The following is a 22,659-nucleotide window of genomic DNA, read 5'->3' as shown; positions in this document are numbered from 1 at the left end:
TTGTATTACCAGACAGGGAAGCAGGAGGAGAATAGATTAAGTAAAAAACAGGGGGAGAGACTGACAGAAGAGAGCATAGATCAGGAGATGCAGTAGAAAGAAGCAAAACATTTTTGAGAAGGGAATGGGTGAAAGGAAAGGAGAGAACAGGAGGAAAAATAGGATGGATGGAAATACAAAATTAGTAATCATAGCTGTGAATGTGAATGGTATGAATGCTCCCATAAAACAGAACTGGATAGTAGAATTGACTAAAAACCAGAATCCTATAATTTATTGCTTACAAGAAACACACTTGAAGCAGAGAGATACACAGAGAATAAAGGTAAAGTGCTAGAGTAAAATCTATTTGGCTTCAACTGAAATTTAAAAAAAGCCAGGGCAGAAAATTTATCTGTGTAGAAGGGAAACATTCAAGAGCAAACAAGGGACAGAGAACATTATGAAATGTAAAATAATTTTAATTATATTAAAATAAAAACTTTTTTACAAACAAAACCATTGCAACCAAGATTAGAAGGAAAGAAGAAAACTGGGAAACAATCTTTACAGCAAGTGACTCTGATAAAGACCTAATTTCTCAAATATAGAGAGAAGTGAGTCAAATTTATAAAAATAAAAACTCTTCTCCAATTGATAAATGGTCAAAGCATATGAACAAGTTGTTTTCACATGAAAAAATCAAAGCTATCTATAGGGATATGAAGAATTGCTCTAAATCACTTGTGATTAGAGAAATGCAAATGAAAACAACTCTGAGGTACTACCTCGCACATATTAGATTGACTAATATGACAAGAAAGGAAAATGATAAATGTTGGGGATGTGGGGAAATTGGAACACTAGTGCATTATTGGTGGAGTTGTGAAATGATCCAACCAATCTGTAGAGCAATTTGGAACAACGTCCAATGGGCAACTAAACTGTGCATACCCTTTGTTCCAGCAATACCACTCCTAAGTCTATATCAAAAAGAGATCATAAAAAATGGAAGAGGACCTACATGTAGAAAAAATATTTATAGCAACTCTTTTCGTAGTGGTAAAATATTGAAAATTGAGGGGATATCCATCAGTTGGGGAAATGACTGAACAGGCTGTGTTATAAGGATGCTCTGGAGTACTATTGTGCAATAAAAAATGCCTGTTCAGGAGATTTCAGAAAAATCTGGAAAGATTTCTATAAATTAATGCAAAGTGAAATGAACAGAACCAAGAAAATATTGTATACAGTATCATCAACATTGTACAGAGTATCAGCAACATTATGCCATCACCAACTATGAATGACTCAGCTTTTCTCTGCAACACAGTGATCCAAGACAAGTACAGAGTTCATGAAGGAAAAAAAGGAATCCACATCTGGATAAAGTATTGATGAACTCTGAAAGTATATCGAAGCATGCTTTTTTCACTTTATTTTTGTTTGTGTTTTTTTTGATCTGTTTCTTCTTTTACAACTGTCACTAATGTAGAAATATGTTTTACATGACAGCACAAGTGTAATCTATCAAACTGACTGCCATTTTCAGCAGAGGGGAAGGCAGGAAGGAAAGGAGGAAAATTTGAAATTCAAGATCTTGTACAGATGAATGCTAAAAATTGTCTTGACATGTAACTGGGGAAAACTAAAATACTATTTTAAAAAGTAAAAAAGTACATTTTCACTTTTACATTTAATCAAAAATTGATAGAATGCCGTTATCACATAAATATGAATGTTGACCTGCTTACATTTCTAAGCACTATATCTAACTGTATTAGGCAAGGATTACCTTTGTCTTCTTAGTTCTTAACACAGTGTCTGGCACATCATCAGTACTGAATAAATACGTATTGACTGACTGGCTGATTGACAAAGTCCTGTTCATAGTTTAACATCTATTAAGAATGAGAGAAGCAAAAAAGAAGGTTTATTCAGTTCTTTGCTTCCATTACTATGCCCCTTGTTTGAAAATTTCATTGCACTAAATTGAAAAAATTCCAAACATTAACTATAGTTTATTGTTAGAGTTTACTAGTACTTATAGAGTATGAACTCCTGGAGGGCAGGGAATTTCTGCCTTTCTTTTAGCCCCAGCACTTATCACAGTACCTGACACATAAATGTTTGCTGATTGACTGGGGGAAGGGAAGGTTCAAGCCCTGGAAAACATTTCTCAGATTTTCATGAATAAGCAAAACAGCTTTCTTGCTACTCTACATTTACTAGGTGAACCTGATGATAGAAGAAATTAAGATATAGTGTCAACTCATAAAGAAATGAAAATAGCAAATGAAAGTCAACATCATATTCTTTTGCAAAAACTCTTTAATTAGGGTGATCTACACATAAACAGTAGTTTACCATACCCAGGACTGAAAGAGAGGAAAACATGCAGTCAAATAGTGGATCAAGGTGACCAAAAACATAGATGTAATATAGTCTTTTCTTTTCTCATATTTACACTAACATAAAATATGTCTTCTTCATCTGACTTTTAAAGCATGCATGATGCATTTTATATAAGCAGTTTTGCTTTTATTCAGAAAAGGTTGCGTCTATTGATCGAAGACTGGCCAAAGTTCACAGGCTGACCACATGGTAAAGAACCCACAAAGTCCATCTTTACCATATATTACAAGGGTATATGTTGTGCACTGGTAAAGAGTTCAGTACCCAAACATAATAAAGGTATAAATCCTTGAAGTATTAAAACATAAACATGATACAGAATAAATCAATATCTGCCCTGAAGTGAGAATTCATACTCTCAGTCTAAGTGTCCTTGTGACTCATTCTAGAAAGTTAGGTCCTTGAGAGTAGGAACATTATCTTGTCTAAATTTTATCCTTTCCCTAGCACCTAGCACTGCAGTGGCATATATTAAATGTTTGTTGTTATTACCAAGACCCTGAATTGTAAATTCCAGTTACAAACACCTTCTATGTGGCAGTAATGTTTACGACAGCAGTTATTCATTTGGGCAAAGTGAATGTTCTCTAAATGGTCCCCATACAAAGTAATGACTGGTCATTTCTTTTTTGTCTAAATCAATACTCATTAGATACCACAATTATAGAGTGTTAGATACCATAATTATAGAGTGTTAGCACCGTAAGATCTGGGTGGGATTGGGGGTGAAGGGAGATAAGCATCTTTCCCAAGGTCATACATCATAAGAATCAGAGGTGGAATTTGAACCTAGTTTGTCTGATTCCAGAGATAATGCACTTTTCATTGTACTACACTGTCTCCTATTAGTTTTCCATTTCCTTGTTTAAAAATGTGCTCATATTCTTAGTTAGCAGGTCTTAAAGGTAAGTAGTATAATTTTTCTCAATAATACATAGCAGAGTAGGGATCGCAGTGCTCTATTGTCCATTTGAAGAAACTTCTAAAGCCCTGTAGCATACTATAGTTGTTATCTCTAAAAGGCTGAAGCATGTAAGTTAGAGGACCATGCCCCCCTTCCTACTTGAAAAGATGGTAAAGGAGTGGAGCTGAAGTTAGGGTGAAGAAAGCACTCCTTGCAAATTCCTGTAGTGTCTACAACATTAGAGACTCTCTCCTCCAGCCCCCTTTTTTGTGAAGGAACATGGTGAGGAAGGAGAAATTCCTGAAGATCATCTTAGACCACTGTGGGATATGGTAAGCTCCTAATATGAAAGGAAAAGTAATAAGCTTTTATGAAATGCTTATTACGTACTTAATAAGACACTGTACCAAGTGACTAGGAGAGAGAGGGAGAGAAAGAGGGAGAGAGAGAGAGTGTCCCTGTCCTTGAAGAGAATGTATTTAAAAGAAGGAAGAAAACACACAAAAAAGAAGCTCCACAGGTGGGGGTGGGGTGGGGTGAGAAAAAGTGTGGGGGAAAGGATAGTATAGTCTTGAGAGACAGAAACAGAGGAGGGAAGGAGATAAAGCATGATCTGCTGGGCATCTCAAAATAGAAACATCAGAAGGAAGTCCCAAATGGGAGAGAATCAGAGAGGAAGAGGGGTATTCTAGGATCATAAAGTCCCAGGTGCCAAGGGAAGTTCCAGGGTGGAAGTATGACTGAGGCATGGTGTCAAAATCCTGAGAATAAGAAGCAGAACAGAATGATGAATCATAAAGCAAAGCTTATTATTCTTTTCTATAACAGTAGCATTAAGAGATTTCATCCAAGAAAGGGAATTCAGGTGATTCTCTTACCCTGCCTTGGAAAGAAGTTCTTGAAAAACAAATATCAAGAACAGTGTACATATATTGTGCATGTACAGAAGCTTGCAGACACTCAACTGCTCCATATAATTAGAAAACTCCCCTTACCAATGTAGGTCAGTACCTGCTCTACAACTGCTAGTCTTAAGGAGTGGTTTGTGGCACTAAGAAGTTGTCCAGTGTGAGTCTGAGATGGGACTTAAACCTAGAACTTTCTGACTTCGGAGTCAGATTATCTGATTTGCCCAAGTTTCATTTTTTTCAGTTACATGATAGGGTTACAAATTTAGAGGTGGATGGGACCTTAGAGGTCATTAAATTCAATCCACTCAATTTAGAGATAAATAGAATTTAGTTTAGTGGTTTACCCCAGGTCACACAGCTGTTAAAAATTTGAGGCCTGATTTAAAGTTCTGTCTTCATGATTCCAAATCTCTTTGTGTCTCTGTCTGTCATCTCTCTCTCATCTGTCTCTCCTCTCTCTCTCTCTCTCTCCTCCACAGACACACACACACACACACACACACACACACACACACACACACACCAGTGAGGAAAGCATTGCATAGATTGTTACATCTATTTTTAAAGATGATGGAACTAAGGCTTCGAGTGATTGATTGGCACAAAGTGATACCAAAATAATTGGCAGAATTGGGACTGGAACAATGACTAAGATTCTAAATTTGATTCCACTGTTATCCTGAATTAAGAATAAAGTGTCATGATATCTTCTTTCAGCATTCTTTTGACAAATTCTGGTGCTTCTTATTCTTTCAGGAATCCATTTCTATAGCATTTTCCTCTAAGCTAGAAAACATTTGGGAAAATACTGGTTTTAGAGTCACAAGAACTCAAAATTATACAATCTAAACCTTTCATTTTGTAAATGAACAGACAGCTGTCAATTCTCTAATGTCATGTAAGGAATATAGTATGTGCTTAACAAATTTTTGTTGAACTTAATTGAACTTAAGTGACTTGTAGTTTGACCTTTCTGGGGCTTGTTCAGTACTCCGGAATTGTTATAGCTTTACCAGGCTTATATATTCTTAAATTCTTTCTACTGTTTATCAAATTAATTTCCCTCAAGAAAAGTTTCTGTTCTCATGATGGTTCCCCCATGTCTACCTCCCTCTCTTCCACTTTCTCCCTCTCTCTTGCCTTGATTAATAGTTTATCTTTATGTAGAATAAAATAACTTTTGCATTCAGTAATCTCCATGGCAACCATCACAAAAAGCCATTAAATAACTCTTCACTGATCTTTTAAAGGGCATGTATCTCCTTTTCATAAGTCAAAGCTTACCAGAATTTAACTTTTTAAACATAAGAAAGAAGTGTTTTCACCATACGTCACTAAATTAATCCTACACAAAACTGAAAGACTTAGCTTCCATAAACATTTCCCCTAAAACTGCCAGTCTACTTTTTAGATGCTGGCAATAGATTTCAACTTCTCAAACCCTATTTGAAATCTGAATATAGGGTTTCCAGACCTTGCTACATGCTGCCTCCACTATACTAGTAGTTCTCAAAGTGTGATCCAACAACCCTCGGGGTCCCTAAGACCTTCTGTGGGATTTTTAAGTTCAAAATGATGTTTATAGTAATAGTAAGATATTTTATTTTCTAGTATGATAAATATTGGCAGATATAAATAAAAACTCTTGGTGGGGGAGGGGCATTGGTCTTCAATTCAAGTTTAACAGGGGATTTGAGACCAAAAAGTCTGAGAACACTACCTTACACAAATCTCTCTATATCTCCTTTGAAACATTGACATCCAGTACTGCTTCTTAACCTCCACAAGAGTGATTTCTTCCTCTACTTTTGTGGAAATAATAGGTACCAACCCTCCTATTTTGTCTCTGTTTATTTAGTCATGCCCTTCTACTCCTTTAACATTTATTCAAAATGTACTACTTCCATTTAAGCTTTCCTAAATATTTTCACTTCTCTCATCCAATCATTCTAGAAAACTTCCAACCATTAATTTTCTATTTTTCTTCCCCAATATATTATGGGGGTAGAATCCCCTCCATGGGAAAATTGTGGAAAGACATGGATACAACTGGAATGTGGTGGGTTGATATCAGAGTGTGATTGAATACCCACAATGATGAACGAGTTCAAAAATAATTTGGAGTATTAGAGACCCCTTTGGACTTGTACGTGTCTTCAAACAGCTGCAGTTTTTTTTGTTGTTGTTGTCTATTTTACTTATATAACCTTTTGTTATATTAGACTCAAGGGAATAATATAAATAAATGCTACTATCTATTTCTATTGTAGCTTCACAGAGTGTCTTAATAAGTTAAATGAGACTTGTGACCTTAGAAAACATTGACAGCATCTACATATATGACCATTTTGATAATCAAGATGCTCAGAACAATCAAGAAAATAATTTGTTTCTATCAACAATGCCATAATATTACAGTGATGATAAGAATAATAGTCAATGAATAGCTGAGTTCTACACTTCTTGTTAAGTGGTTTGAGAGACCGAAGTTTGTCCCATTCTTTTGCCAAGATGTTATAAACTTACTGTAAAATTGCTTACTGTGCCGAGTGTTTTGTGTCTTTTCACATACATCATTTCCAGACAAATTTTATTTGATTCAAGCACTATTTTATTAAACCTCTTAAATGTGCAAATCCTACCACTTGGTAATGGTGATACAAAGACAAGATGAAAGACAACCTCTCATTAAAAGGATATTAGATTCTATGGGTACTTTTTGGGGGGGAGGGACAATTGGGGTTAAGTGACTTGCCTAAGGTCACAGAGCTAGTAAGTGTGTCTGAGACCAGATTTAAACTCAGGTTCTCCTGACTCCAGGGCTGGTGTTTTATCAGCTAAGTCACCTAGATGCCCACCCACCCCCATGGGTACTTTTTAAACATTGTGAATCTTTCTTTTGTAAATTAATTTATTTGTTTTCAGTTTTCAGCAATCACTTCTTTGAATTTTAAATTTTTTCCCCTTTCCTCCAACCTCCCTCACCAAGACAGCATGCAATCTTATATGCATTCTACATATAGATTCTTATTAAACACATTTTCATATTAGTCATGTTGCATAGAAGAATTAAATGAATGGGAAAACCGTGAGAAAAAAAACAAAACATAACAAAGAGAAAACAGTCTGCCTCATTTTGTGTTCTGACTCTATAGGTCTTTCTCTGGATGGGGATGATCCATTGGGTAAACCAACTCAAAATATCTGTGACCTGCTGAGTAAAATCCTGTCGTCTCCCTAAACATTGTGTTGCCCCCTTGGTTCTCTTGTTTTTGCCTTAACATGGGGTGTACTTCTCCCTGAGGAGTCTCCCCCTGTAACATGGTCTCATTTCCCTCCCATACACTGTCCTGGCCATCATCACCATGGCAACTAGGCTGTGTCTGTACAAAAGTTTTATACATACTTCTTTTGCAGCCTTCTGCTTCTTCTTCTGAGCTAAAGGAAGAGCCTTTTCTTCTACCTGAGACCTCCCCCCCATTTTGCTGTTTTAGAGAAGAGCCTGAATGCTAAGAATTCCATGCAAATTAGCTAACTCTTTTTCTGAATTTTTCCCTACAGCAGCTTGTCTCTGCTTTCACTAATAACATGGAAACCTGTTAATAAAATCCACCCTCTCCTAAACACTCCTGCAAATTCTTTCCCTGATTTTATTGGTATTCATTGCAAACACCTTTCCAAATCTCTAGATTCCCCTCCTATAACCTCACTTCCCAGTTTTCACAAGTCCAGCTTTTACCCCATTCCCTTGCTAGGGAAGGAAAAGGTAAATCCTTTCATCCTGGGGTACCTGTTTCTTCCTTTAAAACCTTTCTGCTTCCAAATACAGATTTTACATCTTGTGATCCTGTTTGTGAAACCAAATGTATCACCCAGGCAACATTCACAGCACTGAGGGCAGCTATGAATATGCCAGTGTAGTTCTGAATTGCAAAGTGTAACAGACTCTCTATGTGGAAGGCAGAAGAAAAACATTTATTCAGATTGCAGAAAGCCAGATTCCAATACTAAAAAGCCAAAACCATCATAGTAACCAAGAAGTCAATACACATTAACACTGCAGGGGACAAAGCCTTTCCCAAGTCTGCCCTACCCCCCATGCTGGGGCCTTCCCATAAGCAAAGATTCCCGAGCCTCGCTGTACCCACCTGTATCCTCTCTCCTCTGCCCCCAACCAATCTCACCAACTTCCTTCCAGTTCTATTTCATCTTTCCTGTTCTACCCATTCAGCAAGCTGCTCCCACCACTTGTAACTTAGACTTCCAAGTGATTTAAGCAGGTCACTTTGGGCTTATTGATGAATGGGAAAGATCTTCCCAGAAGATGCAGAGGTACCTAAAATCCAACCTGGAAGAAGAGATTGATCACATCAGCTACAAATAGACAATCAAAAGGAAAATTTATTTTCAATAAGAACTTTATGAATACACAGAATAAATGAAGCTAAATTTAAAAAAGAAATAAAAACACTGAAGAGAAGTATTATTAGGAGAATAAAAAGCTTAGAGATGAAAGTGGGGAAAAGCAAATAACAGACTACTGCAGAATTAGAAAATGTCAAATGGAAATCAGTGATTCATTGACAACAAGAATTATTGGAATCAAATCAAATGACTAACAAATGGGGTGGTGGTGTAATTTATTTTCTCCCAGGAAAAACTAACCTGGAAAACCATTTAAGAAGAGGTATTTCAATAAGTATCATTTCTTTAAACCATGATTAAAAATAAAAATGCTTGCAAACAATTTTTTTTTGTAAAAACTAACAAATGAAGATTGCCCAAGTCTATTAGAATCAGAGGGTAAAGTGAAAATAAAAAGAATCAACCAGTCACTTCTTGAAAAAATCCAAAGTTTCCTGGGAAATTTCCCAGGAATGTCATCACCAAAACAAAGTAATTGTACATGAAACAAAAAAAATTGTTCAAAAACCCCAAGAAACTTGGTTTTTCAAGTACCAAAGAAGCAGTCAAAATCACATAATATTTATCACCTTTTTTATATGTGAGATGACATTGAAATATTATATTCCAAAAGGCAAAAGATAAAGGCTACTAACTAAAAATAATTTACCCTACAAAACTGAGGACAGTCCCATGGGGGAGGGAATAGATCTTTAATGGAATAGAGGACTTTTAAACATTTCTAATGAAAATTCAAGAGTTAAAGAAGGAACTTCGAAAGACAAACACAATAGTCCAGAGAAATCTAGAAATGTTCATTTTAAGCAATTGGAAGTTTCTGTATTTTTATGGTAGGTTAACCTCCTAATAGAGGGAAGAAACAATGTCTTCAAGGAATTATGTCAAAGAAGGCAGAAGACTTGAGGTTGGATTACTTTTGTACTGATAGTTTTAGAAGAAGCAAAAAGTCACATAAAAAAGTGCTAATGAAGGAAGAAAGAAAAGGTAGAAGGAATTTATTGTTTCTCGTAATTACAGTGCTAAGAACAAGAATATTCAAATATGGAGGAAGAGATGGGGATGAGCAGACAACAAATAACTCTCACTGTTACTTGAACCAAATAATGGAGAGTTGTGCATGCATGTGCCTGTGTATGTGCATGTGTGCACATGTGCACATACATACACACACATACATATACACACACACCCTATTGTGGTGGTTGTTGTTATATTGGGGAATAAAAACTCATTGAACTTAATAGGGAAATAAAATGGAATAGGAAGTATTTAAATGGCAGAATAATACTAGGGAGGAATAGTCACCAAAAAACGACCACAGCCTTACTGATACTAAAGGAGTATTACTAATTATAGTGATTGTGATATATTAATCCATAAACATTTATTAAACATATACAGTTAGTGATGCAAAAAACAGTCCATTTCCTCAAGGATCTTACAATCTAATAAGAGAGACAACATGAAAACAAATATACATAAAGCAAGCTATACATCAGTTAAGGTGCTGTTATGAAGAGGGATTGGGGAAAACTCCCAGTAAAAGAAGGGATTTAGTTGGGACTTAAAGGAAGCCATCGAAGTCAGTAGGTTGAGCTGAGGAGGGAGAAACTTCTAGGCGTTGGGGATAGGCAGAGAAAATGCCTGGAACAAAGAGATAGAATGTCTTGTTCATGGAACAGCCAATAACCCTTACATCTAAGAATTAATTGTAAGAGAGTAAGATTAATAAGAGTTGAAGTATAGGATGGGACTATGTCTTGAATGACTTTGCATGGGAAACAGAGTATTTTTTTAAATTTTTGACCTAGAAAATCCTACTGATAGCCACTGGAGTTTATGGGAGAAGGGTCTAGAATTAGCTGATTGGAATGATACTTTAGGAAAATCTCTCTAGTGGCTAGATGAAGGAAGGATCAGAGTAGAGAGAGACTTGAGGCAGGCAGACCAACTAGATGGTCCCTGTAACAATTCATGAGGTAATGAGAGCCTACACTAGAGTGGTAACAGTGTCAGAGGACATGAATGTATTGGAATATTACTGTGCTATGAGATGCAGTAAATGGACAATGCTGAGCACCTGAAAACTTATACGAACTGATGTGAAGAAGCAAGCAGAACTAGGAAAGCAATTACATAATAACTACAATATCCTAAATGGAGACAATAACAATAACAAAACAAAACTGAATATTGACCAACTTTGGCACTGTAGAAGAGATCAGGGAATTCATCTTCTTTCCTTGCTTTGCAAAGGCTAAACTCTTCAAGAAATCCATCTCTAATCTGTGGCTCAGTTTCCATTTCTGTTAGTCTTAACTATCTGCAGTCTGGTTTCTGACTTTATCGTTCAACTGAAACCACTTTCTTCAAATTTATCACTGATTTCTTAATTTCCAAATGTAACTCTCATTTCTCAATTTATAATATTCTTGACCTCTCAGCATCCTTTGGCATAATCAATCACCATATTTTCCTCTATACCATCTCTAGGTTTTCATATCGTTGCTCTCCTCTGGTTCTCCTAATTGAACAATGACACCTCAATATTCTTGGTATCTTGGGACAGGACATTCCCATTAACTGACAATTTCTCCTAAGACTCCGTCTTACACCTTCTTCTTGCTCAGTGATCTCATCAGGTTCCATAGATTCAATTATGATCTCATTGTAGATGACTTTCATATTCATTTATAACCTTTCTCCTGACTGCAGTCTCACACCTCCTTCTGCCAATTGGATATCTTAAACTCATCATATTCAAAACTGAACTCATAATTTTTCCCAAGAATCTCTTCCCAACACCCCTGTTACTATCAAGCATATCAATACCTTCCCATGTCCATAACCTAGATGAAATCCCAGACACCTCACTCTCACTCTCACCTGTTAGTCTGTTGCTATCTCCTTTTGATTCAGAAAACACAACATTCCTTATATATGCCCCTTCTCTTTTCTTAGAGAATTGCCTCATCACATCACACTATTATAGTAGCCTTATAATTGGTCTGTCTTTCCCCATTCCACCCAATGACCAAAGTTATTTTCTTGAAGAGCAGGTTGGAGTTTGTCACCTCCCTGTTCAATAAACTCTGCTGGCTCCAGATTACTTCCAGGTTCACATATAAAATCTTATCTTTGGTTTTTTAAGGTACTTACTCCATGGCTCTTTTTTACCATTCCAATTTTCTTACCCTTTACTCCTCTCCACATTCTCTATGATTCAATGAAACTGATCTCTTTGCTGTCCCTCAAGTAGAACATTCCATCTCCAGATACATTTTTACTGGACATTCTCAGACCTAGAACATTCCATTCTGGCCTCCACCTCCTGGCTTCTCTGGCTTCTATCAAAATCAGTTAAAATCTCACCCTCTACAAGACTTTCCAGATTGCCCTCAAGGCCAATGCATTCTCTCTACAATTATCTCCAATTTACATTATGTTAAAATAATGTGTCATACTGTATATCGCTGTATTTTACTATACTACATTATATCACATCATATCTTGTCAGACCATGTTACACTGTCATAATTAAATTATACATGTTCATAATTATTTACTTTGTCTCTACCATGTGAATGTGAACTCATTGAGAAGAGTGGCAGATTTCTTTGTTTGTTTGTTTGGTTTTTTTATTTATTTGTTTGCTTTTCCTTTCATTGTATCTCTAGTACTTAGCACAGTGCCTGGTCCATAGTTACTACTAAATAAGTGCTGTTAATTTGACCTAATATATAGAGGTGGAAGACTAGTGGGTATGGAAGGCTCCAAATATTTTCATTTTAAGTTGATATCTTAGTTAGTATTATTTATTTCCCCCTTTTACCCCTCTAGTATAAGATATGATTCCATTAGTAAAGGAAGAGGGAATATATTTATAAGTGAAGGTCATATCAATAAAATATTGAAAAAGAAATATTGCTTTGAGGTTTGACAAATGATCTCTTTGTAGTTTAATGTAAGAAACTATATAAGTTCCTCATAAAGCTCAAAATAAGTGCTTGACATTTCATTTTAGGAAGACATTGTACTTAGAATAGATACTGATAGGTTACACATTATAGTTTAAAAATGAACTATATTAAGTTAGATATTCTATAAAATGTACATAGCTTGTGTGATTGTATTCACATATCATACTTTTATTATAGCTGCATAATATATACAACACATTCTAATTACTTTTTTAAAGCACAAGTTTGAGTGTTGGAGTATCTAGCTTTCAGGAGATATTCAAATATCCATGTCATAGATCAACAATATCTCCATGAAAGACAGGTCAAAGGAAAAGTAACATATAAGTTTAACATACTGTACTTAATTATATACTCAAATGGAATATATGCCAAATAGGTTTTAATTATTATGAAGATTAAAAAAGTTTTAAAACTATCAACAAGGTATCAGCAAACTTTATTCAAAATCAGACTCAAACTTTACTTGATAAACTATGAATCATGGTGCTCAGTGCTTTCATGGGAGGAGGGGTGGTATTTTGCTGGTTTGGATTATACATTTGTATGCTAAAGGAAAATAAGAATTAATTTATAAATAGTTAAACTGGGGAAAAATAATGACATTCCCCATAGGATTGAACATAAAACTATTTTGCCATTATCAAAGTAATACATTGAGTTAACATGCTAGATGAAAAATCTAGCAATTGATTGTCTAATTATGAATAAAATTAAATTTCCTTTTCTATCTGCCTCCACAGATTTCACCTATGTGCAGTACTTTGGGGACTCCTATCTAAAATTTCAAGGGGTGCTTCTCCAGCTACAAAATACCTTCTCCATTGAATTTCAGACCTATAACTCTCATGGAGTCCTTCTTTTCATCAGATATGACACAGCCTCAATGGGAAAATTTTTTATTCAACTATTTATTGAAAGTGGAAATTTAAAGGTAAGATTTTAATTTATCTAAATGAAGAAAAATGAACACTGAGTAAAATATTCTGATACTTTCTTTCTAATTTTTTCTAATTTATGGAATTAAACTTCTTAACAGTATAATACAAAAAGATAATTGCACATAAAACTGAACATCAACTATGTACAACTGTCTGTTCCTTTCAAATATACAACAAAATTATCATGCAAATTTCCTTTTATACATTTTTTTCTTCCCTCCAGCCTCCACCCTGAAACTGGCTATCATTAAACACAAATAGGTACATATATATGCATATATATATATGTATATATGCATATATATATTCCTTCTCTGGTTGCAGATAGTGTATTTCTTCATATTTCCATTTTTAATTAATTTGCATATTCATAATAGTCAAAATAACATTCCTTCAGTCATTCTTCAAAGAACATTGCTGTTATTGTATACAATATTCTCTTGGTTCTGCTCATTTTGCTCATTATTTTACATCTTTTCACATTTTTCTAAGATCATTTAGTTCATCATTTTTTATGGCACAGTAGTATTCTGTCACAATCATATACCACAACATGTTCAGCTATTCCCCAACAAATGTATACTCCTACGATTTCCAGTTCTTTGCCACCACAAAGAGAGCTGCTGTAAACATTTTACATATAGATTCTTTTTCTTTTTCCCTAATCATCTTTGGAAATAGACCTAATAGTAGTATTGCTAAGTCAAAGAATAGGTAGTTTAATAATTCCTTGGGTATAATTCCAGATTGCTCTCTAAAGTGGTTGGATCACTTCACAATTCTACCATCAATGAGTGTTCCAACTTTTCCATATCCCCTCTAACATTTGTCACATGCCCCTTCTATCATTTTAGCCAAACTGGTAGGTATAAAATGATATCTCTGATGCCTTCTTACTGTCTTTTTGGTGTTTTCATTTAAACTTTGCCTTGCCTTTAGTGTTGCCCACCAGCCTTTCTCTCACTTAAGCACAATGTACATTGAGCCCCTCTCATCTGCTTCTCATCTCTTTTTCTATGACTCCTTTCTTTATGTACAATCCAACATTTCATTGCCTTTTCAAAAAGCTGCTTCATACTCCTTCTCTAGTTATCCTTTCTTCAAGAAACCACTGTGATCCATTTGTGAAATAATTGAACACATTCTGATGACTGGTACTTTTGTCTGATGGTGACACCAATCTCCTACTTCCATGGCTCAGTGTTAGATGGCAGTGGTTTAAATAACCAAAAGATCATAGATTTAGAGCTAAAAGGAACTTCCTAGACCAAGACCTCAGAAATCAAATCTATCATTCATTCTACAATTCTATTAGAGATAATGGGTAAAATATTTATTTCTATAGCACATAAGCATCAGGTCATTTCCAAGATGCACAGAAGCTAAGACTGCTCTGAGATTCCTTAAATGCATTTGATAACTATTTTTCACTTTTCCAAAGTTATTTTTGGACTTTAATAATTCTCTTTTCAGAAATATTTGGTGAAATACGGACTGTCAGTGGAGCTTTATTAAATTGTAGGTGAGAATCATTTGAGAAATAAAAGATTATGATTACCAGTGATCATATGCTGAGAGAGAGACAGAGAAAGAGACAGAGAGAGAGACAGAGAGAGACAGAGAGAGACAGAGAGAGAGACAGACAGACAGACAGACAGAGAGAGAGAAAGAGAGAGAAGGGAGAATGGGAGGGAGGAAAAGTGGAAGGGATAAATTCACAGAATGGGTTCAGACAAGAAAGGTATCTAATTTTAAAGACTGCTACCATTGCACTGAGTTAAAAGGAATCTGTGCTCTTTCCTTGGTATTCAGTAACCCATTAGCCTGAGATGGATTAGTTGGACTTCTTCTTAAAAATATGATAAACAAGATGACATCTAAGGTTGCTTTCTATTCTCCTGATTCTTTGATATTCCTGACAGCAGCACTTATTTCCCTGATTCACCCTTACTTCTTCTTCATCTTTTGGAAAAGGATAATCATACAGTGAATAAATCTCCATCATAATTTCCACGTAAATACATATTCATGATTGATCTGCATATAGTGTTCCTCTTTTCAAGTCATATGCAAGGACTTGAAAGGGCAATGATATCTTTCAAATGGCCTTTAAGTAAGCTCAGACCCCTGAAAAGAACATTCATCAAGAAATTTTCACTCTTGCCTCTGACATTTACTAATCGTAGGAAAATGGGCAAATTACTTAATTGGTGGGAGGCTCACTTTGCTCATTAGTAAAATGAAAGTAATAATACCTGTCATACCTATGTTTCAGGGTTGCTTTGAGACCCAAAAGGGATAATATTGGGTATCCCCAATGTCTTAGTTCAGTAAAGCTGCACTAAGAATTTCAGGGTATCCTGTATGTATGTAATATGTAATTTTTAAAGTTCTATACACACTAGTCAGTCGTTGTTTTTGTTTCTGTGGGGATTGAATGAAATGTGCCTGAAATTTCACTGATAAAGGGAACTACCACTGAGGACATTCAATCTACTTATGCAGATTGGTACCTTTCTTCTATTGATAGTGGTAGATATTATCTAATACATTCTGCTACTTCTCCCATTTTAATTGTTGTTACTATTATTAATATTTGAATATATGTAAATATCAAATCATTATTTAACTGGCAATATTATGGTAAAGAACACAATTAAAAAACACATTTATGCAAAAAACAGAATTTGCACTTTACTGTGGTCACTGCTATGCAAATTGTATAGTTCTGAAGATAGTGTGCAGAAAAGTAAATAAAACTTTCTGAAAATATTTTGTTTTCTTTGTAATAAGTATCAAATAAGGACCTATCTACATGACAAAATTGAAGTTCAAAAGCTCTAGAGTGAAAATCAGATAAACACTTAATCCAGATTATTTGACTATAAACTACTGTACAGCTGACTTCTTTAAAAGTTAGATCAGCGAGTCCTTACCCAATATTGTATCTGTAAGTTATAGATATGCTTTAGCACTATCAGTGATTAAGGATTATGTGATCTCATCCACTTCTGTAAGGATAAACTCAAAAGAATTTTTGTAGACACAAAGACTAGCATTGACAATGATTTCTGCATATGTTCTCTATTTTACACACCAAGTTTTTCCCTTCTTTGATGGGAAAAAATCACTGTTAATATAAAAGACTATGATTCTCATGTTATTAGGGGATTAGGTAGAGAAATACTTTATTTTAAGACATTTTCTTTTTCTGTAGTATCTCCTTTGGACTATTCTCTCTAACTTGTTCCCATTGATGGACTTCTGTGTAGTATTCAGCAGTGGACAAAACTGGAGCAGCTAGGTGGCACAGTGGATAGAGCACTAGGCCTGAAATCAAGAAGACCTAAGTCCAAATCTGACCTCAGACACTTGCAATCTGTGTGACAGGAGTCAAATCATTTAACCCTGCTTACCCAAGTTTCCTCATCTCTAAAGTAAGCTGGAGAAAGAAATGGCAAATATTCTAGTGCTTTTGCCAAGAAAATGTCAAATTGGGTTATAAAGAGTCAGACATGACTGAAAACAACTGAACAACATGACACGATTATTTCTTACCAAAGGCATTGCCTAAGATGGCATAGTTAGAACCTCCCCCCTCTCATAAACATGCACACTCTCCACCAAAAATCTACAATGTATATGGCAAGAGTGGGCACAAAATTACAGTATAATGAAAATGAGGCAGGTATGTAGTGAAGAAAACTGGTACTATTGGACTTCAGTGACTTTCCTTCCTTGTGGAGCCTTTGTGTAGCTGCCCTTGGTTCACTTTCTCTCTTGGAAACTTGACTCATCTGGATTCTCAAAGTGTTTTATTCCTCACATCTTTATTTTTGTTTGCCATAGCTAGTTCACTCTTGGAGCCCCATTCAGTTCTCTTCTCTATTGCCATGCTTCATGTTCCCTGAAGCTTCTTCTTTCTCTCCTTTTTATATCTGGCTACAGGATATGTTTCCTTGTTCTTTCTTGGATTTGTTTTCCACTTCAAAATGCTTTCCCAGTGGGAATTATGGTAGGAAGATAGAGAAGAGAAAATAATTTTGCCCCATTCTCCTCTTGTATAGACTCAATGCTCCCCTCCATAAAGTTTCCCCCAACCTAAACTCAACCCTAAGTTCAGCTTTTTCAGGGCTAATAAATATGTCTAATCTTTATCTAGCCAAGAGTAGTATCTTTTTAAAATTTAAATATTTTTTCAATGATTTAAAAAAAAATCACTGAAACTTCCTAAAGAGAAGATAGAGTGTTAACACATCATCAAAATACATCAACACATATTTGTTAATATATTAACACATCATTATCCCTCAGTAGCATAGGTGCCCTTCTCCTTTTTCTTTCCTTCTTATCTTCTCTCCTAGGTGTTTAACTTCTCAAAAGGATTTTATAAAATTAGAATTATAAACCCAGACATTGACTCTGAAGGTCATCCAGGCCTTGTTATCTTCCCAGTGTCCATTCCCTGCCAACTAGAATCACTGGAACTGCCATCTGACTTTCTAAAAGAAAGTAAGGAAGCTTGAGTCTTGCCATCTGCCCCACTCAGATATCCCAAGATTTCTGGGGTTTTCCATTTATCCTGCAGTAAACTTTCTTTTATGTTTTACCTCTCCCAACTGCTGGAGAGCAGTTAATGACTAGGTTTTTTTTTTCCTATTTGGTTTTCTAGTGCTTGGAACATAATAAGGAGGCAATAAATACTTTTGTATTTTTTGGCCCATTGTCTGCCACTTTCCTTCTTTGACTGATTATCAGATTTTTCTCAGATTCCTTTCCTTTAACTATATACGTTCATTTAGCTTACAATAATAGGATTTTTTTGTATTTTTCTGAAAAGTTTTATAATGTCACAAGATTGAATTGTTGATTAATATTAAAACTATCTTTTAAAATGATGTGATATTTATTTTCATAGATACATTTAAAATATAAGTTATATTAGAATAGTTTCTAGATAAAATGATAGAACAATAGGCAATAAGACTTTTATACAAAGTGCTATAATTTTTAAGAATACTAATTTATATTAAGCCTTATAAATTACAAAGGCAGGTCTCAAAGTCATAGCATCCATGATATTTTCTCTACCATGACAAATACAATTTTAGAACTTTGTTTTTCCATATTTAAGTAAAGCACCCAAATTATACTTTACTACCATCTATCCTTCCTACCTTATTATATTTCCTTCTTAGGGTACACGTGGTCTAACTAATATGATTCTAAGCAGACTAAAAAAATAGCTAAATTTATGTTTGAATAAAAATAATCCATCAATAAACATTTATTAAGTATATTATCTAATAGGCGCTGTGCTAAGTGCTAGAATTCGAAAAACAGGCAAAATGTAGGCCCCTGAGAAACTCATAATTTAATGGAATAAAAATAACTAATTTTGTATTTTTTTATGTTTGTAAAGCACTTTATACAGGATCCGTTTTGATCCTTACAAGATCCCTGTGCAGTTACCTCTGATATATAATTATTCTAATTTTACCTGACAGAACTGAGGTTTAGAAGCATTAAGTGACTTTTCAATAGTTGCATGTTAGTAAATATAAGAGCTGGAATTTGAACCCAGATCTCTCCTGATTAGAATTTCAGCATTAATCTATCAAGAAGAATCTCTTAAGTAGCAATATGTTCTGGACTATGCTAGGTCCTGAAATTACAAAGATAAAAGTTCCTGCCCTTAAGGAACTTTCATCCTCCTGAAATAAACAACATGTACACATAGAAGTATGTGAAATAAATACATATGCATATGTAATCTATAACATATACATTTATATTGATGTGTAGATATATCTATATCTGTACCAAAATTTTGTAGGTAAACTACTAGTAGATAGGAAATCAAGATTTTTTTTTTAACAAGGAAAAGGGTTATAAAATAAAAGCTATTAACAACAGCTGATATTTCATTTATACCTTAAGATTTTCTAAATGTTTCACATATGTTATCTCATATGATCCCCCAGTAACTCAGTAAGGCAGGTTCTAATGTCAACCCCAGTTTTAAAATTGAGAAATTGAGCCTGAGAGATAATCCTGGGCAAGTAACTTGCCCAGGATTAAATAGCTAATAAATGAGAGGCAGGAATTAAACTCAGCTCTTCTTAACTAATCCAGTCCTAACTAAGACAGTCCTAACCAAAACAGTGCAACCTAGTCCAGCCCTATCTGTCGTGTCACCTAACTGCATAATGCAAAATATTATTTTTATGCTAAATTTAATATATTATTAATACTCAATAAATACTTTTTAAAGAAGGAAAGTAAAGAAGGAAAGCAGTGTTTTGAAATGACACATTTTTGATTCTGGACTGATTTTCGGCAGATAATATAGACTACAACACCTTTTGAAGGTGTCATGTGCTGAATTCAGCAATTAGATAATTTATTCCAAAATGCAGAGGTAGATGAGGATTCTGAAGCTATATCAATATCATATTTCATTCCAATTAAAGAAACTAAAACTTGTTCTATTCTTATAAAAATTTAAAAGTGATTTTTAAAATATTTTTACAAAAATATAACATTTTGATCTTCACTACCACTCTGTTGACCAAGAATATGATTCCATTTTTAAGTTTTAATTCTATATTTCACTTTTCTATTATGTAAGTCATATCCAAAATCACTCTAAAATCATATCTCAAATTCATGTTTGTAATGATGGAGAAGAAAAGTATTTCATGTAAATTGTTTGTTTCTTCCTTAGTACCACTTCTTATGTGATGGTGATGTAGAAGTGACTACCATTAATACAACAGTTAGAGTGGATGACGGACAAAAGTATTCGGTACTTATCAGGTAGGATTTATTTCCCATTTATATTCATAACTTAAAGCAAATCACCATGTAAATGTGCGTTATCTTAGAAACTGGGGCATCTTAGCCTGCAAACAAAGACTTCTATGTTTGATCTGACTGCAGACTGACAAATTAACATTCATTGTAAAGCTAGCCTTTCAGGTCTTCTTAAAGACCAATAATATAAATTCATAGAAAGAACATTCCCTGGGCTCTGTTTATTCCAAATGCACTCACATAAGCAGCTTGATGAAAAATCAGTGCCCAAGTTCAGATCATGTTAAAGTTTAGAATATATCTCCACATCAAACAAAGCCGCTAAATGAATAGACTGGCATATCAACAAACCCAAACCAAGAAATAAACTTGAAAAGAATTATTGGGTTTGTCACTTGCAATTATAAGGTTAAAATGGATGATTATCCAAACAGTAGTAGGTACAAGAAAAGTGAAGAGGGCAAAATAAAGAGTACAAAAGAATAAAATGGAGTGCAGATGGTACCAAAGTAAAACAAGGATTGTGAAGAACATTAGGAAGAAGCAGAAATGGAGAGAAGAAGTTAGGTAAGAAAGGGCAAAAGTTGTTTCATATATCTGGAAGTTGAGAGATGAAAAAGGTTCTGACAAATGAGCATATATACCATACTTAGAGCTATCTTTTGGAAACTTTTCAAGCAATAACATCAATATCAAGTAAAGAAGAAGGGAGAGTGACAAATATAGCTTAACAAGGAATCCGAGTAAAAACATTCCTTTTTATCATATATTTTCAGAGAAATTTTGGCATAGAGAAATAATAAATGTTTTAATTTTTTTTCCTTTTGTGTCACTATGGAAAAATGAGGGCATGAGATGATTACTTCATTCTTTACTATGTAATGAGGGAGAGGAGGAGGGGGAAAGTAGGAAGACTTCTGATCCTTGTTTGATGTTCATTGAGCAGATTAATTTCTTTCTGAATGTTTCTTACCTTCATCAGATATCTAAAGATATGTATGGTAGGATGCAGAGAAAGGAGAGTTAATGACAATGGTTGTATAAAGTACTTGTGCACAGGTACACTGGCAATAATGTCATTAAGGTTAATTCCAGGTTTCCTTACTCCACCTTTGACACAGACATGAAATAATACCTCTGCAGACATGTTCATATGTGTAGGAATAAGAGCTTTGTATTTAAAAACTGGAAATGTTGGGCTTGTGGCAGCAATTAAAGTAAAAAAAAAAAAAAAAAAAAAAAAAAAAACAATTGAAGTCAAACATTGTGAACCCATCATTAACAATTTTTGCTCCAGGAAGGAATCTGGGGCATGACTGTCTCTCCCAGGAAGCCAGCAAATAAATTCTCATGACCTAATTTTATAGAGTGGCCAACATAATGTGAAAAAGAGAGAAAAAGAGATGAGGCATATTCATTAAACCAACAGCTTTGCTTAAAGGAAACTGAGACTAGAATTTCAAGAAGACTGGTAAACCCAGAGACTTGTGGGGAAATGACTTTATTAGAAGAAATGAAAATCTCTGGAATGTGACTTTTATATGGTGGAGATTTAATGGCAAACAATGCAACTAAAGGTACAAAAAATATTTGTATGAATGATCCAATCTCTTTCAATTATCTGGGAAATCAATATCTCTCCTATGCATTATAGGGATTATATATATTCCAAAGTGGAAGAGTCTATAATCAGGGTCTTCTCATTTGGGCACCAGAGAAAAGAGGAAGACGAAAAGGAGTATAGAAGAGTAATTCTTGCTTCCTTTCTACCTTTAAAAGAAAAGAATGAAAACAATTTGGGCAGAGTAGAAGTGCTAATTTTTCTGAAGTTCTTTTGGCTATTTTTGATATTTTGTGAAATTATGTATAATTAATTTTAGTTATTTTCTACCAGATTCTCTATAACTTACTCCTCAACTACACCTAAAGGATTAAAGCAAAACTACTTTTCAATCAATCACCGTGTATTAAGTAAGCTCCTACTATATGCCAGGTGCTATGCTGGTATCACAAAAGAGAAAAAAAAAAACAGTTTCTGCTCCTCAAAGAGCTAACTTCCTACTAGAAATTGCAATAAAAATGCATTCTCTTCATGCTAAGCTCTAAAAAGTTAGAAATTAATTTTTAATCATCAGATCCTGTCCTGTTTGCAACAGGAAACCATCTCCACACTCACATTATATGATCCATTCCTGGTCCCTCTCTTTATTTTTTTCTTTTTGATTACAAACTTAAGAAATAGCAACAAACATGAAATTTTCAATGTATGAAATACAAAAAGAGGAACT

This window comes from Notamacropus eugenii, chromosome 2, assembly GCF_028372415.1.
Source record: "Notamacropus eugenii isolate mMacEug1 chromosome 2, mMacEug1.pri_v2, whole genome shotgun sequence".
Lineage (NCBI taxonomy): Eukaryota > Metazoa > Chordata > Mammalia > Diprotodontia > Macropodidae > Notamacropus > Notamacropus eugenii.
Note: the sequence above shows the minus strand (reverse complement) of the source record.